Source organism: Arvicola amphibius, chromosome 11, assembly GCF_903992535.2.
Source record: "Arvicola amphibius chromosome 11, mArvAmp1.2, whole genome shotgun sequence".
Taxonomy (NCBI): Eukaryota; Metazoa; Chordata; class Mammalia; order Rodentia; family Cricetidae; genus Arvicola; species Arvicola amphibius.
The window spans coordinates 50,689,140-50,714,972 of NC_052057.2; the positions used below are offsets into that span (position 1 = coordinate 50,689,140).

A 25,833-nucleotide genomic window follows, 5' to 3' on the forward strand; every position below is an offset into this window, starting at 1 on the left:
ATAGCTTGTGACTAAGGGTTTATAAAAAATATAAATCCTCAATTAAACAATTAGCTCTTGCCCTTATTCTGAAACTGTTTGTCTTTTATTTTAAATACATGACTACTTCAGATGACCATAAAAATAGGTTGTCTAGCTTTTCCATCCAAAGTTTTATTTAAATATGTTTACTTATTGAACTTCTGATTATTTAATTTGTGTGCATATGTGTATGTGACATATGGAAATGCACAGGTGTCATTGTGTACTTGTGGAGAGTAAATAATGGCAACTTTTAGTTGTTTCTTGCCATCTACCATGTTGTCCTGGATATGAAGCTTGGGTTGTCAGGCTTGTCAATTGATGCCTTTGCCCTGAGCCACCTTACTGCCCTGTTTGTTGCACATTCTACTTTCAGTAAAGAAGGGTTTGTTCTCTCACATGAAGAACTGCATTTACAAGGAATATTTCTACTGTGAATTTTTAGTCATAATTTCATTATTTAAAGAAAAGTTTTCCAGTGTGGAGAAAATAAATTTATGGTTCCTGATATCAAATGGCATTCTATGAAATTTTACGTTTACAATTATTTATCTAACCTTTCAAAACCTGCCTCTTCAGGACAGACTTTGCAGGATATATTGATATTTCAGTGCCATTAAAATAATCCATATTTATATATGCTTACTAGAATAATTTAATCATCTTTAAATCTTAACAAAATGTGACAAACTATTTTTATTCTTCACAAAGGAAACTGTGGTAAACTGACCCAACCCCAGCATCTGACCGTAGAAAAATCTTAAAATTCAGAGACTTGGGGGAGGGAGTCTTGATCTGTCTCCTGATGTCTAAGAACTATGTAAATTTATTTTTGAACCTCTAAAAATAAGAGAAGCTTGAACTACAATCTGCATAAAATTTTTGTAAGCTCATAATACTTATCATGTTTTTTAACAATCAATTCTAGTTAGCTGAATTCAGTTTTACTACTTTCATCTTTTTATTCCATATTATTATTTATATAAACTAGGGGAAAGTTATCACCAAGTACTTTCTCAGCATTTAAAATATTAGCTGTATTTTTAACACTTAGAAATTATATATCTGTCTTATACAAAAGATTATATACGCATGTACAAAGGAAGATATAGGAATCTAAATAGATAAAATAGATTTTCCTCTGTATATATAAATGTATGCATGATATTCACTTAAAAGTCTGGGTACTTAGTCTGCATTTGTTTGTTATTTTTAAATTAAGAATTAGAGGACTGTAAAATGATGAAATAGTATTTTTCCTGTATTTCTTGCTCTCTGCTGATTATAGAAATCAAGGATATTTGTGAAAGGGCAGCTTGAGACTGCATCAATATCAGATACACAATAAGATGGCATAACTGATGAAACCTCCAGAAACAAAAAGTGCTTGACTTTACTTTAGACCATGAATGCATGCTTGTTGTAGGTGACTGTTTGTTCCTGGCTGCTCAGCCCTGAAATAATCACACAGAAACTATATTATGTAAATCACTGCTTGGCCTATTAGCTCTAGCTTCTTATTGGCTAGCTCTTACATCTAAATTTAACCCATTTCAATTAATCTGTATATTACCACATAGCTGTGGCTTACCAGCTAGTTTCTGGCTTATCTGTTCCTGGTGGTGGCTACATGGTGTCTCCTTGAATCCACCTTCTTTCTCCCAGCATTCAGTTTAATTTTCCCTGTCTAACTCTACTCTCTCCCATCATAGGTCAAGGCAGATTCTTTATTCATTAATGGTAATCACAGCATACAGAGGGGAATCACACATCACATGCTGATTCCGAGTAGTTCAGGGCTTCACTGTAGAAAAGAAATAGAACTGCTGAGCCACTTTAGAAAGAGATAAGTGAGTAAACAGGGGCCATAAACACAGCCTGAATACCTACATATGTTTAGTAGCCAATGGGATACTGATTTAAGAGACCTTTGAGAATGACACACATTTCTTCCTTTGTGTTCCACATGTGTTTTCTAATACATTTGGTGCTAATCAGGTATTTCATTACACCATTAGGGAATATTGGGAAGAACTCCTTGCCTGAACATAAAACTAAGCAAAGGAAGTGCTGAAGTCAGAGTTCCATGAAAGTTTTTACAGCTTTATATTCTTACCCAATGTAAATTATTCCACCAAAGTCTTCAGAGATCCTGCATTCACATTGCAAACATAGACCAAGGGAATAAATTGTCTTTCTGGAGTTCATTCTTAAATAACAAATAGCAGTGATGGAAAGCTGTACAGAGAAATATTTAATATTATGTGCCTTGATGCTAAGATCCAGTTACTTCATCATTGACAGCAACAAAAACACTTGGCAAATGCAGATGCATTAACATAATACATAGGTTGGAAATACAGAGCAAAGGTTGTAGTTTTATTAAGCCTAGCAAATCTTAATATTTTAAAATTTAATTTTGTTTTATTATTAACACAAAATGGAAGAAACTCAGCTATCTATTCTCACTAGCAATATGGGACCAAAAGGGCTGATGTTATCATTTTCTCAACAAATTTGATATGCTTGTGATTAAGAATATATTAACATTCAAATTTAAAGATCTAACTTCTTTAAAGAAGATTATTTATCTGTATTTTCTGAATTATGATTGTTTGCAAGGGCAAAAAAATAGTCCTCTATTGTCTTTCTATGTGTCTAATTATCATTTGTAGCTTATAGATATGGAAAAAATATGGACATTGAGTATAAATTGTGGTTTTTGGAGAATGAAGGTTGTCAGACTATTGTATCAGTAAGTGGTTTGATTACTGTGTGTCATCAATGAAAATTTCACACAGCACTGTGATGGTTACAGTGTGATGGTTAAAAAGTAACACTCATCTGAATTAAGAAACAGATATATAAACATATGATTTTTTACTAATTATCACAAAATGATACTGAGATAGAAGGGATAGTAGATAAATTACAAGGCATAATTGGTATTGGTTTTAAATACTGTTATTTAACATGAGTAGTGAAAAAGGGAAATTAGCCAATCTTGAAGTATTTTCAAGTTACTGAATGCAACAGCAGTTTCCAAGATTCATGTCTTAAGTTCTTCTAGTCAGAGTTTATTTTCACAGAGTGCTGACAAAGAGTTAATGGTGTGTTAGTACCTGTAAAGCAATGACCATCTCCCAGCAAGCCACTATTTACACTTTGCATCTTTGCTAAAGAACACAAATGTACTTTTATATCAACATAAATTGTCTATGTACTAAAGTGAACTGTTTGTGGTGGTGTTTTTCTGCCTCTACCCTATACTTTAAAATAAACCAGCTATCTCCACACATGCGGCATAAATGGAAACTTGAAAGCGGGTTTTCAGTGTTGTCCTCTAAAGCTTTATTTTTCCACTGTGTTTGAAACTTTCTTGGCATTTTTCTTTTTGATATAAACCACGGAACTTTAGAAAGTAATGAAGGAGACCTCATACTGATGCCAAAAGGAGCAATTATGGCTTCAGCTGTCAAGTGCTAGGTGAAGTGGGTGAAGAGAGACGCACACTGCAGTGGGTGGAGAGGGAGCTGTAGGGAGACACGTGCTCCAGCGGGTGGTGAACAGAATGTAGGGAGACACGCGCTGCAGTGGGTGGTGAAGAAGCTTTTCCTACTCTCCAGTGCCTTCATCTTACACATCACATTTCAGTTTTTTAGTTATTATAAAAGCAAAACTAATTTCTTTACAGACTAAAACATGAATAAATACAAGGAAAAATCCTACCTACTTAACCCTTTAATAAGCACATAAAAATCATCATGTACCTAACATTTTAAATAATTTTCTTTCTTCTTCTACACTTTTTCTAAATTTTTAAGAATGGTAATAGTCTATCCTGTCTCTTTAAGAAACAAGCTCTCCCCTCCCCTCTCGGCTTTCCCAATTCCTGTCCACTGCTGAGGCAGGCAGATCTTCCTTCTGCTTCCAGTATGAGCCTTTCCTTTTCTGTCTCTCTCCTGTGGCTCCCTCTCCCATTTCTTTCCTCATCCCCCATCTCCCTACCTTTCCCCTTCTCTTCCATAACCCACTAAATAAACATCCAACCTCACTCTGCATGGCATTCCATACCTATCCATCTTAGGATCTCGCCTACCATGTGGCTCCTTGACTGGGACTTGCTCCCTGCCTGGGACTGGCTGACTTCATGGCCCACCATAGTCTACTGCCACACTCGGGGACCTGCAGTGTTTTTATTTTTACCATTACAACAAGTATCTCACAAATTGTTATTAACTACCAGGACATTCCTGTTCATTGACAATAGTTCCTCCAAGTGAATACATCTGTAGATCATTTTAATGTTGCATGCCAAAGGAAAGAGTTAATGACAAGGGTAAAATGTGGTAGAATCAAAAGCAGAGGAAGAAAATCCCAGTTTGAGATGGTTGCTGCACTGCACATTCTCAACACAGGAAAAGAACAGACCAGAATGTATGGAGAATTATTCTCCAAAGAAGGGGCATTCAAGGAATGTAAGGAATTCACCTCCAGTATTCTGAAATTCACTGAAGGTTGTTGGGGACCCTTCCCCAATCTCCTCCGTTATGGATGACCCTGGGTAGTACCGCAGAAATCAGGACACAGGGGATGCAGAGTAGAGATACAACTGCATACTTTATTGCAAAGCCAGTGTTCTTTTTATAATATTCAAATCATGATTCAAACTAGGTTCCCATAATACATGAAAACAGTTTTATGGACTAGTCACTTGGTTGTGACTGATTTTGAGGGCTTCGTGCCATAGCTAATCTAAACAAAAAGCTCGGTGTTATGGGAATAACTCTTGTTGTAATATAATATGTAAAAACACCTCATCAGAAGACAAACCACAACCTAATCAGAGCCTTTGAACTACAATGCACATCTGTGTTCTCAAGGACTGACCATTGGCAAGGCACTCTACTGATGGGAGAGGTTTGCCTCCTCCCAACTTGGTTTGCCAAGCCTATCAGCAAGAATGCTACCTCAAGTCACCCTTGCACAGAGTTTCTATGCAGTTCAAAACCAGCCCTCTACAGAAGGTGATTAAAATTAGATGTTGGTAACAATCTGTGTAAAGCACTAATACATACTTTAAAAAAAAGGCAAATTTGAGAAACTATCTTAAAAATGACCATCAGCAAGGATGGCCTGTTCTACAAATAAAGTTCCAGGGTAGCCAGGGAACTGGCTATTGTGAGACAGAAAAACTGTCTCAAAACAAAAATGACCATCAAGTTGTAGGACATGAGACATAGACAGAGTCCAGATAGGGGGTATTCTATTAGTTTTGCCCTGGCAAAGTGAGACTAGTGATCAGCCATTAGAAAAATTCTTTCAGATGGTGCAACAAAACAGTCAAAAGAACTAGCTCAAGTTCTGAGCTTACCTGGGAATATGGAATAATTTGTTTATTAATTAAGAAAACTATCTTTTTTTTAAAGAAAAAAAAAACTACATACAACTCCAAGCCAGGGACCTCTGCAGGAATAGGTCCAGACCAGTATTTATAGAAACAGGTCAAAGCCGAGAACTTAGGCCAGAGCAGGCCTTAGACAGCAAACTCCAAGGGATTAGAGTAAAGCCTGGGAGCACTGAGCGACCTCCAGGAATATGGAGTGACCAAAGGGGTAACTAGAACCATGGCACTAACTGTGCCACTAGGAACAACCATCTGAGTCTTGGATTCACTGACACCTAGAAGATTAATCAATAGAATCACTGACAGCCCCAAGCACACCTATGAGAGGAAAAGTAGAATAGAAATGGTAAAAACACATGCAATACCACAAAGACCAACACAACACCAGTAAAACCTAAAGACCCTACAACAGAAAGACTTGAGCAACCAAATATAGATGAAGCAAAAGAAAATGACCAAAAAAATAACTTCAGGAGAATGTTTTCAACTCTTAAAGAGGAAATGAGAATTTCCCTCAAAGAAATGAAGGAAAAGACAAAAAATTAGACATCAGCAAATCCCTTAAAGAAAAGCAAGAAAAAGAAATCAAGCATATGAAAGAAACTATGCAAAACTTGCAAAATGAAATAGAGACAATAAAGAAAACAAAAGCCAAGGGAATTATAGAAACAGAAATCATGGGAAAATGATTGGGAACAACAAACACAGCATGAGCAGCAGAATACAAGAGATGGAAGAGAAAATCTCAAGCACCGAAGATACAGTAGAGGAAATAGACTCATCAGTCAAAGAAAACATGAAATCTAACAAAAGCTTAACCCAAAATATCCAGGAAATACCGACACCATGAAAAGGCCAAACTTAAGAATAATAGGATAGAAGAAGGAGAAGAAGTTCAACTCAAAAGAACAGGAAGTAGATTTAACGAAATCATAGAAGAAACTATTCCCAACCTAAAAAAAGATATGCCTATGAAGATACAAGAAGCTAACGGAACACCAAATAGGCTGGATCCAAAAAAAAAAAAAGCCCCTCATCAAAGAATAATTCAAACACTAAACATATGGAGTAAAGAAAGAATATTGAGAGTTGCAAAGGAAAAAGGCCAAGTAACATATAAGGGCAGACCTATCCGAATTACATCTAACTTTTCATTGGAGACAATGAAAGCCAGAAGGTCATGGTCAAGTGTTATGAGAAGTGTTAAGAGAACATGGATGCCAGCACAGACAACTATACCCAGCAAAACTTTCAATCACCATAAAAGGATAAAACAAGATATTCTATGACAAAACCAGATTTAACCAATACCTAAGTCACAAACCCAGCCCTACCCAAAATACTAGAAGAAGAACTCCAACCCAAGAAAGCTGGCTACATTAATAAAATCACAGACAATTGATGGTCTCATAGAAGTAAATACCAATGAAGGGAAAAACACACAAATTAACATCACCGACAATAAAAACTACATTAACAAGAGATAGCAATCGCTGGTCATTAATATCCCTTAATATAAATGGACTCAACTCACTTATAAAAAGACACAGGCTAACAGATTGGATACGAAAACAGAATCCATCCTTCTTCTGCATACAAAACCACACCTCAGCCTCAAAGACAGACATCGTCTCAGAGTAAAGGGTTGGGAAAAAATATTTCAATCACATGGACCTAAGAAACATGCTGGTGAGCCGGGCGGTGGTGGCGCATGCCTTTAATCCCAGCACTCGGGAGGCAGAGGCAGGCGGATCTCTGTGAGTTCGAGACCAGCCTGGTCTACAAGAGCTAGCTCCAGGACAGGCTCTAAAGCTGCAGAGAAACCCTGTCTCGAAAAACCAAAAAAAAAAAAAAAAAAAAAAAAAAAAAAAAAAAAGAAAGAAAGAAAGAAAGAAAGAAAGAAAGAAAGAAAGAAAGAAACATGCTGGTGTAGCTATCCTAATATCTAACAAAATAGACTTCAAACTAAAATCACTCAAAAGTGACAAAAAGGGACATTTCATATTAGTCATAGGAAAATTCCATCAAGAGGAAATTTCTTCTATGCCCCAAACACAAGGGCACGCTCATATGTAAAAGAAACACTTATAAAGCTTAAATCACACATTAAACCCCATACACTAATTGTAGGAGACTTCCTCATTCCTCTCTCACCACTGGATAGATCAGTCAGACAAAAAATGAACATAGAAATAAAGGACCTAACAGATGTTATGACTCCAATGGATTAACAGACATATATAGAATATTCCATCCAAATAAAAAAGGATATACCTTCTTCTCAGCAGCTCATGGAAATTTCTCAAAAATTGACCACATACTTGGTAACAAAACAAACCTCAACAAATACAAAAAAATCGAAATAACTCCATGTATCTTATCAGATCACCATGGTTTAAAACTAGAAGTCAACAGCAATACTAATTCCAGAAAACCCAGAAAAATATGGAAATTAAACGATGCTCACCTGAATCATCAATTGGTAAAGGGAGAAATTAAGGGTGAAATTTTAGGAAGTAAGACTACCATTCATAAAGGGATTTGCCTTGCATAGTAGTGGAGGTTCTGTTAGTTTATGTTTTTAGTGGGAAACTTTGCCAATCTAAGTGGCTGAATTATTATAGGATATGTAATATTATTATTGGATGTCAAATATTGTTATAATATGTCTAATATTATTTTAGCATAGCTAATATTAATACATGATATTTAGTGTTATTACAGAATATCTAATATTTCATAATATCTAATATAGGATATCTAATATTACTTTATGATATCTAATATTGTTGCAGGATATCTAATATGATATGAAGGGTGTCCTCAGAAATATTGTTCTTGAAATTAGTTTACTTTTTTCTAGACATATATTAATGCCTAAATATGATCCTTTGTTAAGAATTTTGAGTGATACAATGTCACACAAAAAAGTAGCTGGAACATTGATATTCTTTATGACTGTACATGCAGAAAAAGTATCTCACTGAGGTTAAATTTTAGAGGAAGGATCTGTTTGTATAAAACTTTCAAGTGGACATTAATAATTTTTATATCTGCATTCAGAAAATATAGTAGTATTTCATCTTTTCATAGATAAAACTTAATTCAATTTTTAGTAATGTTTAAAAAATTAGTGGCAATTTCACTAAGGATAAAATACATTGGATCAACTTTGACTTTTCAACCATTTCAGGTTGATGTAAATTTTGCATGGCTATTGGTTACCTTTTGAAATAAAATAGTTACTGCTGTATTTAGTAATATCTTAATATATTATCCTAGATACATGATATTGAAATGTAAATCTGTTTTAAAAGATCAAATATTACTTTTTCTCTTCTTTTGGAGAAGGTCTAGCTGAATAGCTCAGTCTGGCCTGGAATTAACAATTCTTCTTCCTCAGCCTCTGAGTTCTGCGGTTATAGCCTTATGCGCTCATGGGTGATTTAATTATTTGTTTAATTTCTGTTTTTTATTTCATGTTTCAAAGGCATGTTTTTTTTTTCTCTTGAAGCTAGTAAAGTTTTAGGGGATGTCTTAAAACCAGCACAAAACCTGACCGTCATTCCTAACCTGGATGAGCAAACATCAGCATTTTTAGAGTGCTCTTAAGTGGGTGATGGATTGTTTGGATAAAATGTAAGAAGTATTACTTTTAGGAAATAAAGTGTGAGGCTATTTATGGTTCTGTATATACTTTTACCGCATTTGTACTTCTATGTATATGTTTGAAGTCATTATATATCTATGGATTAAAAGGTTTTATATAAAAATCAATTTTCCATGTTCTATGAACTTATTGATATTAGATGTAAAATGTCTCTGTGGAGAGCTCCACTCCAGGCTTTCATGACATGCACTAAAACAGACACCAGCCCAGGGAAGTCTTTTCAATGCAGAAACTGCATGTTGTAAAGAAAACTGTGGGTTGGAGCTACTCAAGGGAGATGGTAGTATATTAAAAATAACACTTCATGGTTTCAGAGCAAAATATTATAGGTATGTTTTCTTCACAAATGTATAATTAAACTCAACATCTTCTTTTAATAAAATTGGAGCTTGCATTGTGGTTATGACTTTTATGTGGAGAGCTTTAGTTTACTGTTTTTCATTATCCTATAAAATGTTATAGCTTTTAAAGGAATGCCTTAGATGATCAGTTTTTCTCGTTTTGGTTTTATTACCTAAAAGGTGACTACTATATGAAATGTATTAACATTTAATCTACTTTATTAAAAAAGGTAATTATCAACATAGATATTGCAATCAATACTACAGTGTGTTAAAAGTTATTAGTGCATTATAAGATATGAAAGTAGAAAGACTGGTACTGTTTGAGTGTGTATTTTTCTAAGTTTTAAATACGATGACTGGTGTTTCAGATCATTTACTGCTTTTCTTTAAGCAGAACTTGAGATTGGTTTCTACCACTCATATTACACATCTCATAACCACCTATAACTTTATTTCTGGGGGGTCTTCTGGCCCCATAAATCCTCTTACATGCATGTATAAATGTATACACACAAATGCGTGAAAGAAAAAACAGAAGCATTAAATGAATAGAAAATAAAGATACTGACTTCAACCTTTGTTTAAGTAGCAAAATACTGACATCTGTGCAAGGTACATCACAGAAGAAAGCAATTTAGTGACAAAGTAGAGAGAGTAACTATAAACAATGTGAAACTTTGACGCACAATAAATGTATTTCCGGAAGTTTTCACATCTAACTCAGGAAGCAGTAGCTCATTAAGTACACTGATATATTTGGCGATAATTTCATTTTGTGTTTTGTGTGTGTGTGTGTGTGTGTGTGTGTGTGTTTCTTATTTTGAGAATCTGCCAAGAAAATGAAAGTAAATTTCTTTGTGTTCCACATTTCTCATTTACTCTAAAGTGGATTTTATGTGTTTTCACACCAGTCTTGGACAATGTCATTCTCAAAGTCAGCTAGAAGTATGCTGACAGAGAGCATTGTAACCAGAGCATAAAAGGTGGACCCAAGAGAATAAGGTCAAATGCCTTTTCAAAAAGTGCTGTTGAAGCAAACTTATATAATAAAGAGATTTAATAGCTCTAGGCACTATCTACTTATTAAGAAAAAGAATTTAATATAATGCAACTTAAGAGGATGACCTGTGCAGCCTCTTGGAATCTGTAATAATAGACTTTAATCTTAGCAGTTCTGTAGGCCCTATTGTCCCATAGGTGAGTGAAGTACCAGCTGGCCATCTGTGCAAATATGCACACACAGAAGCTCCTGTAATATGAACTAATCAGTGGCACAGACGCTCATTGTCACCTCCTCCAGATTTACTCCTTACAGTCCCTCTCCATCTGCCGCTAGGGTCTCTAAATTCCATACAGATGTTTTTGGGGTTTTGTTTTGTGAACTGAACATTATTTCTGTATATTTGTACATGATCTTGGAATTCTGTGGAAACTGATCCAATTGTAGATTATTGCTTGGGATGTGATCATCATTTAAACACTCTATGTCATGAGTTAAAGCCATCAGTATTTTAGTATAGAATGAACTATATTTTATGATAATACAGGCCATTTTTAGAACTGACCAATGTATAATTTGAATAAATCAACCAAAACTGTGCTTACTTGTGTATTGTCATTGAGAAACAATACTCATTTTGGCCCAGTTGGGATTTATTTACTAATATATCCATTTCCTTTGGAAAATTAAGCTGTATGACTTTACTGATTGAAACTATATTGGCCTTATATCACTTAATAGAAATTCATATACTAAATTTTATACCTTTGAAAATAAAATATTGATGAGTAATCATATCTTTATACCCAAGTCATTCAGAAGAATTACATCCATTGTAATTAGTAACTTTTAACAAATAAGGAATATGATAACTTATTTTAAAGCTGTTTGTTCAATGATCAAAATCTTACATATCAGAATGTTTTTTCTGCTATTATCTTATTCAGTGCATACACACAATATTATTCAATGGAATATAGAATTTCTGTTAACAAATAAGGAATATGATAACTTATTTTAAAGCTGTTTGTTCAATGATCAAAATCTTACATATCAGAATGTTTTTTCTGCTATTATCTTATTCAGTGCATACACACAATATTATTCAATGGAATATAGAATTTCTGTTAAAATATAAGTGATAAATCTACAATAGACATATTTCATTAACGTTTCAAAGACAGTTGTATTTGTTATCTGTTATAATTTTTTATTTGTCTTTCTCTATGTTGACTGTTGACAAGTTTGATTCCTCTATAAGAAAAGGTATTTAGTATACATTAAATTCGTATCTGTGATGCTATGCTATGCTATTCTCTATCAGTGATACAACCTTATCAAAGCTGGAAAGGGACTCTTTTCAGGTATCTTTCCCAAAGAACAAAGATCTGATTTATTGGGAGAAAGAAAAATTCAATAGTTAAACACTTGTGTTAAGAATACGAGAATGCACTTATTTCTGGATTATTGTGGAACCCAATCCTAATTCCCACTTGAGGTGGTAGGGAAGAAATACACAGAGAGACAGGAAAGTGAGACTAGTTGTTTAGGTGAGATCTGTATTTGGTTGAGAGACACTGCCTAAAAACCATACAGGTGAAGAACAATGAGAAAACTAGGCTTGCACAGGCAGGGTCATCCACATGTACTCCCTTGTTAGTACACACACACAGAGAGGTGGGGGAGACATGTATATATCCTCTATCATATATACATATGAAAACAAATGCTGATATCTAGAAAGCCACGGCAAAAATGACATCCATAGTAGTCATTTGAATTGACTTTATCCTCTATTTTGTGATAGACAAATAAATGAACTATATTCGTTGTTAAAGGGTTGTACATATATTGTTACTGTAGGATGAGATTTAGGTCACCTTAAGTAATCTTGATTAGAAATGGGTGGGGTTAAAGGAATCTAATGCCAAACATCTGGCTACTGAAAAGTAGCACGAGTTACAGGGCAGCTGTAGTGTCTCAGAAAGCTGTTGTTTAGTATAAAATAATACGGGGTAAGAACCATTGCTTTAGAAAATGCTGAACCAGTGCTGGACAATGAAGAAAATTCTGATATGAGGTTGGTGTACACTTTGTATTGTCCTTGGAATGGATTAGGGGATGAATTTTTAAAAGAAAAAAATCTTTCATAAAGTGATACAGAGCTTCATTGTTCATTATGAAGACTTGTGTAGATTTCAGAAGAATTAGAAAACACTTCTGTTTATTTTCAAGCAACTTCCTTTACCTTCCTTTGGTGGATGCCAAGCATATTTACCTGAAACTCTGAATCGTCGTCAATACATTATTTTACGTGGCTACCTTAAATTGACTAGATTTGACAGATGAAAAGACCTTGACTATTGTATTGGGTCCAAAATGCTCTTCAGTGAGCAGTGGTGCTTGAAGCTTTGACTAATGACTAATTTAAGAATTCTCAATAATGTCATGAGTTCCTCAGACACATGCATTAGCCAAAGGAACTAATAACCATTTTTTGATGGTAACTTTCATTCAAAATACTAGACACTGATAAAAATGCAGTGTGTTTTAAAGCACAATATCTTGTTTTAAAAATATTAATGTACTCAAAGCCTGCCTGATCTACAGAGCTAGTTGTAGGATGGCCAGGGCTACACAGAAAAACCATATCTCAAAAAATCAAAAACGAAAAATAGTGCATTTATTAGTGTTTCAAATGTGAGAGTATGTTGCCGTATATAGCATGTTTTGTGGTATTTTTTTAGATTTATTTTTTCTAGTTGGCATATAAAATAACTAATCTCAAAACATCCTTATATTTGATATCATTATACTTCTTGCTGTTCAGTCTACTCCCCTCTCCATATCTTGCTGGTCCTCTTCCTTAGCACTGATAGTAACCCATTCTTCCTTGATCTCACATGTATCCCATGGCCTTCTCCTGTTTCCCTCCACATTACAGTTTTACAGTTCTTTCAACCCACTCTCCAAGAAACCTTTATATTTCATTCCCTACATACCTGCATGCACATACATGCACACACATACACACACACACACATATGAATGTGCATACTCACACATACACATAAATTTAGATCCTACATAGAAGAAAAATGAGATATTTTCATTCTAACTCTTCTAATTTTGATAATTATAATATTTTCCAGATACATCCATTTTCTTGCAAATTTTATAATTTATTCTACTTTATACCTGAATAAAATTCCATTGTATATATGGACTTCATTTTCCTTATCTGTTTACCTGTTGACACACACTGAGACTGGTCTTCTGTCTTGTCTACTTTGAATAGTACAGCAATAGACAAGGGTAAGCAAGTTTCTTTCTGTTATACAACAGCATACTTAATTATTTATTTCCATAGCTTTTCCAGAGACTTTTAGTTGAAAATACTGTCTCATAGATAAAATAGTAAGTCACTTAAATTTACCAAATTTTTTTAATGCTGATCCACATTTTAACCAATAGTCCATGCTTGTCAATGAAATAAACTCAGCACAGAGATGTTAAAACACAATGTACCAGAAATACTCTCTCATTTTGTGTCAGTCTTTATTCATACTCCAATTTGCTTTCTCATGTCCCAGTCTCAGAGATGTTTACATGTGATATATAGCATGACTCTCAGTGATAAGGTTACTTCATAAAAGCTTCAAATTCTTTATTTGAACTTTATAATATTATATTTATTAATATTATATTATTATAATATTTCTTTATAAGAACTTCTGTGTGTTAACCAGTTTTCTGTGACTTTGACAAAATGCCTTAGGTCAGTATGTAAATATGAAATATGTGTGCTGGCTCACACTTTTGAAGGTTTCTGTCTACTGTGTGTTGACATCATTGCTTTTTTTTTGTTTGTTTTTTGAGACAGGGTTTCTCTGTAGCTTTGGAGCCTGTTCTGGAACTAGCTCTTGTAGACCAGGCTGGTCTCAAACTCAGAGATCCGCTTTCCTCTGCCTCCTGATTGCTGGGAATAAAAACATGCACTTCCACTGCCCAGCTGACATCATTGCTTTTAAGCTACAGTGCAGCAAAAACTAGTTATCTCATGGTCAAAGATGTGTGTGAGAGAGAGAGAGAGAGAGAGAGAGAGAGAGAGAGAGAGAGAGAGAGAGAGAGACACTAGGGTCTTTCAACAAACCTGAGAGCACATCAGTGCCCCAAAGACCTGCCATGTGGTTCCACCATCTATCAAACTTCCACGACCTATTAGCAGTGTGGGCCAAGACCAAGCCTAATACATGGTCTCTTGAAGTCAGACAAAAACAATGACTTTGTATGAAGCCAAACACTTCTTCATAGCTGAAATCAATGCTAATGTCATTCTGTTAAGCAGTTGAATATGTTTACATTTGGTAAAATATTTGAGATTTTTGGATTAAAACGTAAAATGAAAATTTAAAATTGGGAAAATATTTCATCTATTCTAAGTGCTTACTGTACAAGTGTGGGTATTGGGATTCTCATCCCTAGAACTCACATAAATGCCAAGTGAGATTGTCAACTAGCCTATAATTCCTTGCTTGGAAGGCAGACATGAGTTTCTAAAAAAGCAGACTTTTTAATACTAACTACATCAGTGAGCTCTCAGTTCGACTGCAAGCTCTTGCATTAATACATCAGATAAATAGTGACTGAGGATAGCTCCTAACAGAGGTGCTTCCCAGCACCAACCTGGCATTTCCTCATGTACCCACATACATATATGTGCCCACACATATAAACATGTGTACATACACATGTCTACCACATGCAGAAAAAGAGAAGTTATGAACTTACCAAAATGCTAATCCATACTTGGATATGAACAACAAACTTAATAAATAAATGATAAAAGAAAGGATAGGCAACATGTATACCATTTGAAATGGTGAAGAGCAACATAAAAATACATGGTGGATGTCAATAGCTAGTAAGATGCATGAAGGAATAAAAGATTTTACACTAAAGGTGTGGTTATTCCATGGAATCATAAGCTGGTTTTTGTTTGTTTCTTTCTTTTTGATTTTTAATCAAATTGCAGTAGGTTAAACTCTAGTCACAACTCTGGTCATCAGCCAATGCATGTGCTTTACAGATGTCTTCTGATTGAAGTAACTGAAAAATTTTCAGGACAGTGGGGGGAAAATGATGGATTCTATGATTTCTTCCCATCTGGACTTTCCAACCTGTTGTCTCAGCAAAGAATACTCTTGTTGTTTACAAAGAAATGAGCAAACATCTATGTCAGCTGTAACAGGAGGGCCTGCTTGTTGGGGTTTCTGTCCTGCCCGGTTCCCACAGTCATTAAGTCCCAAAGAAAATCACACAGAGGTCTACATAAGTTATAAACTGATTGGCCCATTAGCTCATGCTTCTTATTAATTCTTACAACTTATATTAGCCCATTATTCTAGTATATACTAGCCACACGGCTTAGTACCTTTTTCAGCAGGGTAGGTCACATCTTCCTACTTAGGTGACTGGGCAGGACTGTGGAGGAATAGGCTTCCTCCTTCCCAGAATTCTCCTGTTCTCATTGCCCTGCCTCTACTTCCTGTCTGGTTGTCCCACCTATACTTCCTGTCTGGCTACTGGCCAATCAGTGTTTATTTAAAATATAATTGACAGAATATAGAATTGTCCCACACCAGTCATCTAAGTCCTTTCGGGGAACCAGGGGAAAATCAAGTGGCACCATTTGAAAGAAACCCTTGATGTGGTTGTATACTTCATAATGTTAAAGACCTTCCATTTGGTCCCCAGGACCAAGCAACAAATAATCCAAACAAATTCCATTTTTGGCAATGTGCAGGAACTTTGTAGCAAATTGCCACTGTTCTAATATGCCTATATATTTGAGCAAAAAGCTCACAGTTTCTGGAATGAGATTTCCTATCTGTCCTATTAATAACCAGTCTCTCTCAGTGTATTTCATCAGCAAACATTCTGTCCCTCATTTTGCTGCATTACAAAGTGTTGTGTTTTCTTAATGACCTGCAGGTGTGAGTCATATTAAGCAGTATGTGTCATGACTTGTGTAAGCCTCCTTAGCAAAAGGATAGACCTGTTGACTTTCTGCTTCACCTGCAAAAACTGGCGTTGGCTTGCAGCAATTTTTTTAAAAGCATTGTTATTTACTGTGATATTTAAAATTTTTGGTTTCTTAAGATTATAATACAATGACACCATTTCTCCTTCTTTTCCTTCTTTTTAGCACTCCCACATTGCTCTACATTTTTAATATGTAAAAAGGGAACATCTTTTGTGTTTGATGTGCTGAAGTATTAATACATATCATTACCTTTTCTATGTCTACTTTGTAATATTTTATTTATGGGCTAGTTTAAATGTTTTCTATGAAGACTGTGAAAATACAGCACAGTGCCTGACAACCCTTTGAATCAATAGAATGAACTTGGGAAGATCAAACACTCACTCTATCTGTATGCAGTAACTGAATATTCCTGCTAACACATATTAGATGTTAGCCAGCAGGAAGACACAGTGCAGACTTATACAGCAGACAGGACCCACTAGTGAGCTAGAACTATGGAAGCCAGCAGTAAATGCAGGACAGAGTATTGCTGAGAGTCTATGGTGAAAGTTATTTCAAAATAAAAAACAATGTAATTTTATGTCAGCTAGTTTTAAGAAGTAATAATCATTGTAAAACAAAATAAGAAAGCTTTTGCTGTTTTTGTTGTTTTGTTTAGTGTTTTAACAAGACACTGAACCCTGTAGGTCACATTTAATCAATCATTACATGCTGATGACAATAATAAACAAATGTATTCTAAGAAGTCAGTGAAGGGTCATAGATGATGTGGAAATGTGATACAAGCACAAATGACTAAAATTTACAAAGTTTACTCACACATAATTTTGAGGAAACAAATTTATAATAATTTTTTATCTCATTAAAAATAAAATGGGAAAAGAATTAATATTTATTGCTTATACATGCATTCCCACTAGCTCAAGTCAGCTGTTTCTGTGGGTTTCCCCATCATGGCCTTGGCTCATTTACTCTTAATATTACTCCTCCCTCTCTATGGTTGGACTCATGATCTCAGCCCAGTGCTTTACTGTGGAGCTTTGCATCTGCTTCCATCAGTTACTAGATGAAGGTTATATGATGACAGTTAAAGTAATCATCAATCTGATTGCAGAGGAAATGCATTTTAGATACCCCCTCTGCTATTGCTTAGATTCTTAGTTGGAGCCATGCTTGTAGATTCCTGGATATTTCCCTAGTTCCTGGTTTTTTTTGTTGACCATATAATGTCTCCCTCAAGGTATCCTTTTCCTTGCTCTCCCTCTCTGTCCTTCACCCAACTTGATCTTCCAGTTCATTCATGTTCCCCTCTCTGCCCTCCTTCTCCCCTTCCTATCCCCCTACCACCTTCCTCCATCCCCTTATTTTGCAACTTTACTAAAGATATAATGTCTGCTTCTTCCTGAGGTGGGGGAGCATATCCAAGCATGTCTGTCTTATGTTTCTCCTTGTTTCCTGTCTTCTCTGGGATTGTGGACTATAAAATGGTTATCCTTTGCTTTATGTCTAATATCTACTTATGAGTGAGTACATACCATGTTTGTCTTTCTAGGTCTGGGTTATCTCACTCAGGATGTTTTTTTCTTGTTCCATCCATATGCTTGCAAATTTTAAGATATCATTGTTTTTTACTGTTGAGTAGTACTCTGTTGTGTAAATGTGCCACTTTTTTGTTATCCATTCTTTAGTTGTGGGGCATCTAGGTTGTGTCCAGATTCTGGCTATTTCAAAAATGTTGCTAAGAACAGAGTTGAGCAAATATCCTTGTGGTATGTGTCTGTATCCTTTGAATATATTGCCAAGAATGATATTTCTGGGTCTTGAGGTAGGTTTAGTCCCAATTTTATTAGAAACAGTCATAGTGATTTCCAAAGTATCTGTACAAGTTTGCACTCCCACCAGCAATGGAGGAATGTTCCCCTTACTCCACATCCTCTCCAGCATAAGCTATCATCTGTGTTTTTGACCTTAGTCATTCTGACTGGTATTATCTCAGAGTTGTTTGGATTTGCATTTCCCTGGCTAAGGATATTGAGCAGTTTTTCAAGTACCTTTCGGTCATTTGAGATTCCTCTGTTGAGAATTCTCTGTTTAGGTCTATACCCATTTTTTAATTGGTTTATTTGCTATTTTGATATCTAGTTTTTTGAGTTCTTTGTATATTATTTGTATGCTTTGGAGATCATCCCTCTGTCTGATATGGGGTTGGTTAACATTTTTCCCCATTTTGTAGGTTGCCCTTTATAAATGAAGGCAGATTCCTGAGGCAGTATGAAAAGATCTCAAAAGAATTAAGAGATTTGCCGGGCGGTGGTGGCGCACGCCTTTAATCCCAGCACTCGGGAGGCAGAGGCAGGCGGATCTCTGTGAGTTCGAGACCAGCCTGGTCTACAAGAGCTAGTTCCAGGATAGGCTTCAAAGCTACAGAGAAACCCTGTCTCGAAAAACCAAAAAAAAAAAAAAAATTAAAAGATTTGGTCTGCAAGTTAATGTTCACATTCTCTAGAACAGATAATAATTTCTAGTTGTATTGATTTCCATTAGGGAATAAATAGCACTGGGCAGTAGAGCTGTCAATACTCAGAAGTAATTGCCCCAATGGTTTGACAAAGATTGAAATTTTAAAAATTAGAAGGATATATAGAAGGAAAATACCAATCAAAATGACACTTAATTTTTAAAGTCTTAAATTTAGTCTTGGCTTAAAATTAATATATATGTAATGATAAACAAATTGGAAAAATTCCTATTTTCTCCTGCCTTTTTCTACATTGTTATAGTTTATCTCACAATTTTTTTAAATTTTGTAAACTATAATGTTAGAAATATTTTCTAATGTGACCTCTCTGCCAACACAAAAATCCCATTCAAGCCAAATCAAACAAGCCAAATAAAAGGACATCCAGGTTTGTTAGGATTCCTGCACTATTGGGTGGCCCTGAGGGTAACCTGGAAGCTGCCAATGCGACCGTGGAGGGAGAGGGAGAAGACCATGAAGGGACTTTCTGGGGAGCAGTTTATATAGACCTTCTTAGGGGAGGGGCCAAGGTTTGATGGGTTGGGCTTCTAAAGATGAGGATTTACATTCCAGACTGTTTGTATAAGGGATGACAGGAAGTTGAGGTGATATTTTGACCAACATTTAGGCTCTCTTTGGAAAAAGGGGAATTGACTCAAGTCTGGCTACTTAATGCAGGCATGGGGTGACTTGGTTAAGGGGAGAGCTGGGTGTTGGTGGGTCCATGCTCAGCAAGAGGTATGGCTGGAAAGGCATCCTGTGTACTATTATCTTGGAGATACCAGGAATCTGTTTCTTGCAGGAGGTAAGAAGGTAGGTGTCTAGGAAAAAATATTGTTATTACCCATCTTATCTTTATCACCAAAGATGAGTGTGCCAGGATGAAGAGCAGGTAGGCCCTTCACTGTGGCATCTTGGAAAACTGGAGTTTGGAAGGTCATGTCTGCTGGACAGGCCAAGTGTCCTGAGTCTCCGCTTGAGCCTGGAGAGATGGTACCAGCATTCGTGTTTTAGGAGCTTGGCAGCCAAGGGGGTTATGAAGATTACCATGTGAGGTCCTATCCATCAGAATTTGAGAGACCTAGGAGTTAGCTAAGGATATCTCAGCTCAGTAAAGTTGCTGGGCGAGCAGGTATCACTAAGAAAGAATGAGAGAAAAATTGTCCTGCAAGAATGCAGGGCAGTGGCAAAGTCTTAATTGGGGAGGAACGGGTCCTGTCTACCCTATAACTGAAATTGGTGAGGGGAATGTAAGGCCCAAGTAAGATGTTAGAACAGAATAGGTAACTCCTGTGTTCAAAAGAAAAGTAATAGACTTACCTGCAGCTCTACCCTAATATGAGATATGGTTACAGGATATACCAAGTCTGGGCAGCATCAGTCCTCTGCAAAGCTGAGTTCAAAGGCTGACACAGTAACACTTGCCAATGTTGGTGAGGCCAGACTTACGTGGCATGGCATAGAGGACCAGCCTGCATGGGGGCATTATGTTTTCCAGTGTCCAAGTTGCTGGCAGATAGGGCATGGTCTTGTAGGAAGTTTAGTGAAATATCATGCCATAGGGCCATTTAGGCCACACTTGTAACAGCTTGCCTGTGAGGTTGACTTAGGCTGGGCTCCATTAAGGTAGAGTCTTGTGGTTACCTTTCCTTTTCCCCCTTCCCATGGCCTTAGGACAGTTGCTAAGGCCTGAGCCATTTTCACCAGTTCCTGCATATGGGCTTTGGGTCCCTCCTCAGCCTTTCTTTTTTTCTAATATCTGTTGCGGACTGAGAAATAAAATGGGTAGCCAAGACCATGACTCTTGCTGGGGAGGTAGGATCTAGCCTGGTATACTTGGATCATGGTCTCTTGTAACCGATTTTAAAAAACATGGCTGGATTTTCAAAATTAACTACTTTTTTCTGAGACCATTTCCATACCCTGAAAGAGGCAATGAACCATAGTGTTTTGCCTCTATAATGAAACTCTTTACTATAAGCAGAAGGATTAGTAGAAAAGTGAAGGCATAAGTCACAAACCATCCCACACCAGTTTGGAATTATGATTAATAGAATGGTTATTTATTTAAAGGGGAAAAACTTACAGATCACCATCCCAGACAACAATCCTCTGCGCAATCAGGAAGGGAGCCTAGTCACTGGAAGCAGAGCCGGAAGCCAGAGAGTGAGTGGAGGGAAGTGGCCGCATTTTTAAAAAGAGAAACCATGCCCCAATGGGCTGGTATCTCAGCAGCTATTGGCTGAAGGAGTGGAAGGAGCTCCTGCTACACCTCCTCCTTTTGTTTAAGTAAGAGAGTTCTAAACCTACTATGAAATTATATACAATAAGTACAAATATCCTATTCCAACTAGCTTAAGTCTTGTATAATAAATAACTTGGCCAAGTCATGAGAGGAAAGTAACTACATTTATATAGTCTTCAACCCCATCGAAGATCTGAGAAGGGAGATAATGTTACCTGAGTAATTAGGAAGTGCAATTAAACAACTTCCAGAACATGCAACAAATCACAGAAACAACCAGCTACCTGGGCAATCACCCAAGGTCATGTTTACAGCATTGAAGCAACCAACTTTGGCTAAGGCCTAACATACCATTTTCAAAGGCAAGATACTTTTAAAACTATCTTACCCTGTCTCGGCAGGATATGACAGTCCTGTTTTATCCATTTATGGATACTCTGTATCTCTGTCAGTGGTTGAGGTATGGGCATTTCTTTGCCCAAAGGCCAGTTCTGCCAAGAGAAAGGCTCCAGGTGGAGTGTCTTTGGTGCTCAACATTCTTTTGGGAATAGATCGGTGTTGCCAGGAGCAATTGTGTCATACTACCATGGAACTCTGAGTTAAATTAAAGGCCATTTTCTACAGCTTTTTGAAGAGGTTGAAGATTATCTATCTATTCTGAGTATAATCTCTATGTATCTAACGAACCTGATTAGTCTAATTATAAATGACAAACATAGATGACTATTAATCTATATAATTCTCAATACCTATCTAACTTAAAGACTAAGACAATAAACAACTGTGCAATAAATGAGGACAATATGACCTCCAAATAAAAACAATGTACAAATATACAATGCAATATGGTAAATATATATCAATACATAAACAATATATAAGTATCTTAATCAGAGGTAGAAATGTATACTACAATATGGTAAATATATACAATATATATATATATATCAATACAATATATATCAATATATAAAAATCTTTTAAACAGAGGTAGAAACATGCATGAATACAATAGTCAATATAATTTAACTTTGTATCAATATACAACAATCAATACCAATGTTTGTCTAAAATCAGTAACTTACAATTACAAATCTATTATCCCATCATCCAATTATCCCTCTTTAAAAAAAAAAAGATCCCTGAGCTCATAAAATTCCTCCCCCAACCCCCCAACCCTCAACTGTATACTAATTATAATCAACCCTTAAATAATGTCCCTAAACCCAAGGACAAACTTTACGGGGAAAGGGGACGTCATCCTCTAGAATTACTTCCAGCTGTCATGGGGGCGATGTTCTTTCTGGAGGATCCTGTGAAAGTAAAATGATGGTTAAATTCCAAGATCAATGTCTTTTAAAATTGCAAATAGTGTCTGAGTATTTTGTGCAGGTCTGGTCAGAATGTTGTACAAGATGTGCACCATTTCAGCTAACCAAGTTCGAACCATCTTGTGTAGCTGGTACCCAAAACAGGTCTTGTAGTAGCGCTATCAGTATCATGACATCATATCAACCAGGTGGAGTTGTTGTTATGGAGCCCCATCTTCTTCCTGGAAACTTCAAATGTCACTGCAGGAAAAACTCATTGCTCATTGTGGAAAACTTAATCATTAATCATATAGACATATACAGACATACATATATTCAATGAAAGGCACGATAGATATATTCAATGAAAAGTATGAGAGATATGAAGAAAAGCAAAGATGTTTTCTAAACTCATATTTCTTTCTGTCCCATATCATGGGTCTTGACATGAGACAGAAACTCCAGAAACTCTGAGTTTTCTCTTAACAACAGGCTTGGAATTAGAGAGGGACTGAGCCAGAGTCCAACTCCAAAACCAGCTCTATAAATTTAGAAATATGATTTAGTATATTTTACTTACGGAACTTATTCAGTTTTCTTGATAATCGCTATTGGGCAGTTATTTTTCCATCTGTCAGTATTCAAACATCCAGGGTCCCTTGAATTTTTCAAAGATGAATGTTTTCCTGTGGAGATAAGAACAGAACCCTGCCCCCATTCTATATGTTTTTCTTACCACCTGTATGAATATCATCATTGTGGATGAGTTGTCATTTCACCTTTCCAAGGGGTTTCTCCACTTCAAATTGAACCTTTATTAAATTGGATGATATCCACAATTTTTCTTCTCCTGCGGAAACAGGAGCAAAACCCCTTCCCCAACGTAGCACATCTCCTGGCTTCCATTGAGAGGTCAGCACATCTTTGAAATAAATTGGTTGATTTAGTTCAGCAGACTTTTCCATTATCCAATGTCTTTCTGCTGCTGTTGTTCCTTTCTCATTAGCGTTAAGAAAATTCAAGGTTAATAAAGCATTATGCAATCTATTTCTGGGGGTATTTTCTGTCCCTTTCTGTTTGTTTAGCATATCCTTTATAGTACGATTTGATCTTTCTATAACTGCCTAACCTGTAGGATTATTTGTTATACCTGTAATATGCTTTATATTATAGTACTCAAAAAAGCGTTTCATTTTCTTAGATACATATGCTGGACCATTGTCTGTCTTTATTTGTACAGGTATACCCATGATGGCCATAACTTCCAATAAATGTGTGATTACTGAATCAGCCTTTTCTGAGCTCAGGGCAGTAGCCCATTGAAAACCTGAATAGTGTCTATGGTGTGGTATACATATTTTAATTTACCAAATTCCATAAAGTGAAACACATCCATCTGCCAGATTTCATTCCTTTGAGAACCCTTTGGGTTACTCCCAGCAGACAACGGTGTTTGATTATAGAAAGAACAAGTAGGACATCTCTTTATAATCTCCTTAATTTGTTGCCATGTAATGGAAAATTCTTTCTTTAGGCCTTTACTATTGACGTGATGCTTTTTATGAAATTCTGAGGCATTCAACACACTTGCAATCAGTAATTGATCAATCTCAGCGTTACCTTGTGCTAAAGGACCAGGCAGACATGTATGGGACCGGATGTGTGTGATGTACACTGGACAAAGCCTATTCCTAATTACATCTTGTACCTTGATAAACAATGAAGTCAACTCTGTGTCATCTGGTATAAATTCAGCAGTTTCAATATGCAAGATAACTCTTTCTGCATATTGTGAATCTGTAACTATATTAAGAGGTTATTTAAAATCCCTTACCACCATAAGAATGGCATATAATTCTACCTTATGGACAGAATTATAAGGGCTTTGTTCCACCTTACTCAATTCATCTGACTTATAACCTGCTTTGCCTGATTTATTTGCATCAGTATAAAATGTATGGGCTCCAGTTATTGGAGTATCACGTACAATTCTAGGAAGAATCCAAGAAGTTCTCTTTCTGAGGTTAAGTCTATCACTTTTGGGATAGTTGCTATTAATTTCTCCCAAGAAATTAGCACAAGCTCTTTGCCATGGTTCATTGTATTCACATAACTTTTTTATTTCCTCAGTAGTAAAAGGCACTATAATTTCTGCTGGATCTATACCTGCTAGTTGACGAAGTCTCAGCTTACCTTTTATAATTAATTCAGAGACTTTTTCCACATAAGTTTTTAATTTTTTACTTGGTTTATTAGGTATAAATATCCACTCTAAAATAATATCTTCCCTCTACATTAAAATCCCTGTAGGAGAAATTCTAGAAGGTAATATGACTAGAATGCAGCTAAGATTTGGGTTCACCCTATCCACATGTGCCTCCTGTAATTTTTCCTCAATCATTGACAGTTCCTTTTCAGCTTTAGCTGTCAGTTTTCGGGGACTATTCAAATCTTTATCACCATCTAAGGTTTTGTTTAAATTAACTATTAGGTCAGGTGTTATCCCAACAACTGGTCGTAGACTGGAAATGTCTCCTAACAATCTTTGGAAGTCATTAAGAGTCTGTAACTGGTCTCTCCTAATTTGTGCCTTTGCGTTTTAATTTTCTCTAACCCTATTCTGTAACCTAGGTAATTAATAGAATTTCCTCTTTGAATCTTTTCAGGGGCAATTTGTAATCCCTATTTAGGCAAGACTTTCTTTATTTCTTCAAACATCCTTTCTAAGGTATCTTTATTTGAATCAGACAACAAAATGCCATCCATGTAATGATAAATTATTATGGACTTGGGAAATTGCTTACGAATTATTTCCAATGGCTTACTTGCAAAATATTGGCACAATGTAGGACTATTGAGCATACCCTGTGGGAGGATAGTCCATTGATATCTCCTAGTAGGTTGAGAATTATTATAAGTAGGCGCCGTGAAGGCAAATTTTTCTCTATCCTTTTCTTGTAAAGGTATAGTGAAAAAACAATCTTTCAAATCAATACCTATAAGAGGCCATACTTTTGGTAATAGAGAAGGCAAAGGAATTCCAGATTGTAGTGGGCCCATAGGTTGAAGTACCTTGTTGACAGCTCTTAGAGCTGTCACCATTCTCCATTTACCAGATTTCTTTTTTACAACAAACACAGGAGAATTCCAAGGCCTGGTTGATTCCTCAATATGGTGAGCGTCTAGTTGCTCTTGTACTAGCTGTTCCATTGCCTGTAATTTATCTTCAGCTAAAGGCCATTGTTTAACCTATATTTGCTTCTCAGTTA

General features: G+C 36.0%; 1 protein-coding gene across 2 annotated transcripts in view; it reads left to right on the top strand.

Moving 5' to 3' along the window:
• Naaladl2 (N-acetylated alpha-linked acidic dipeptidase like 2) overlaps window positions 1–25,833 on the top strand; it is an 883,574-nt gene that overhangs the window by 693,483 nt on the left and 164,258 nt on the right. The window lies entirely within an intron of this gene.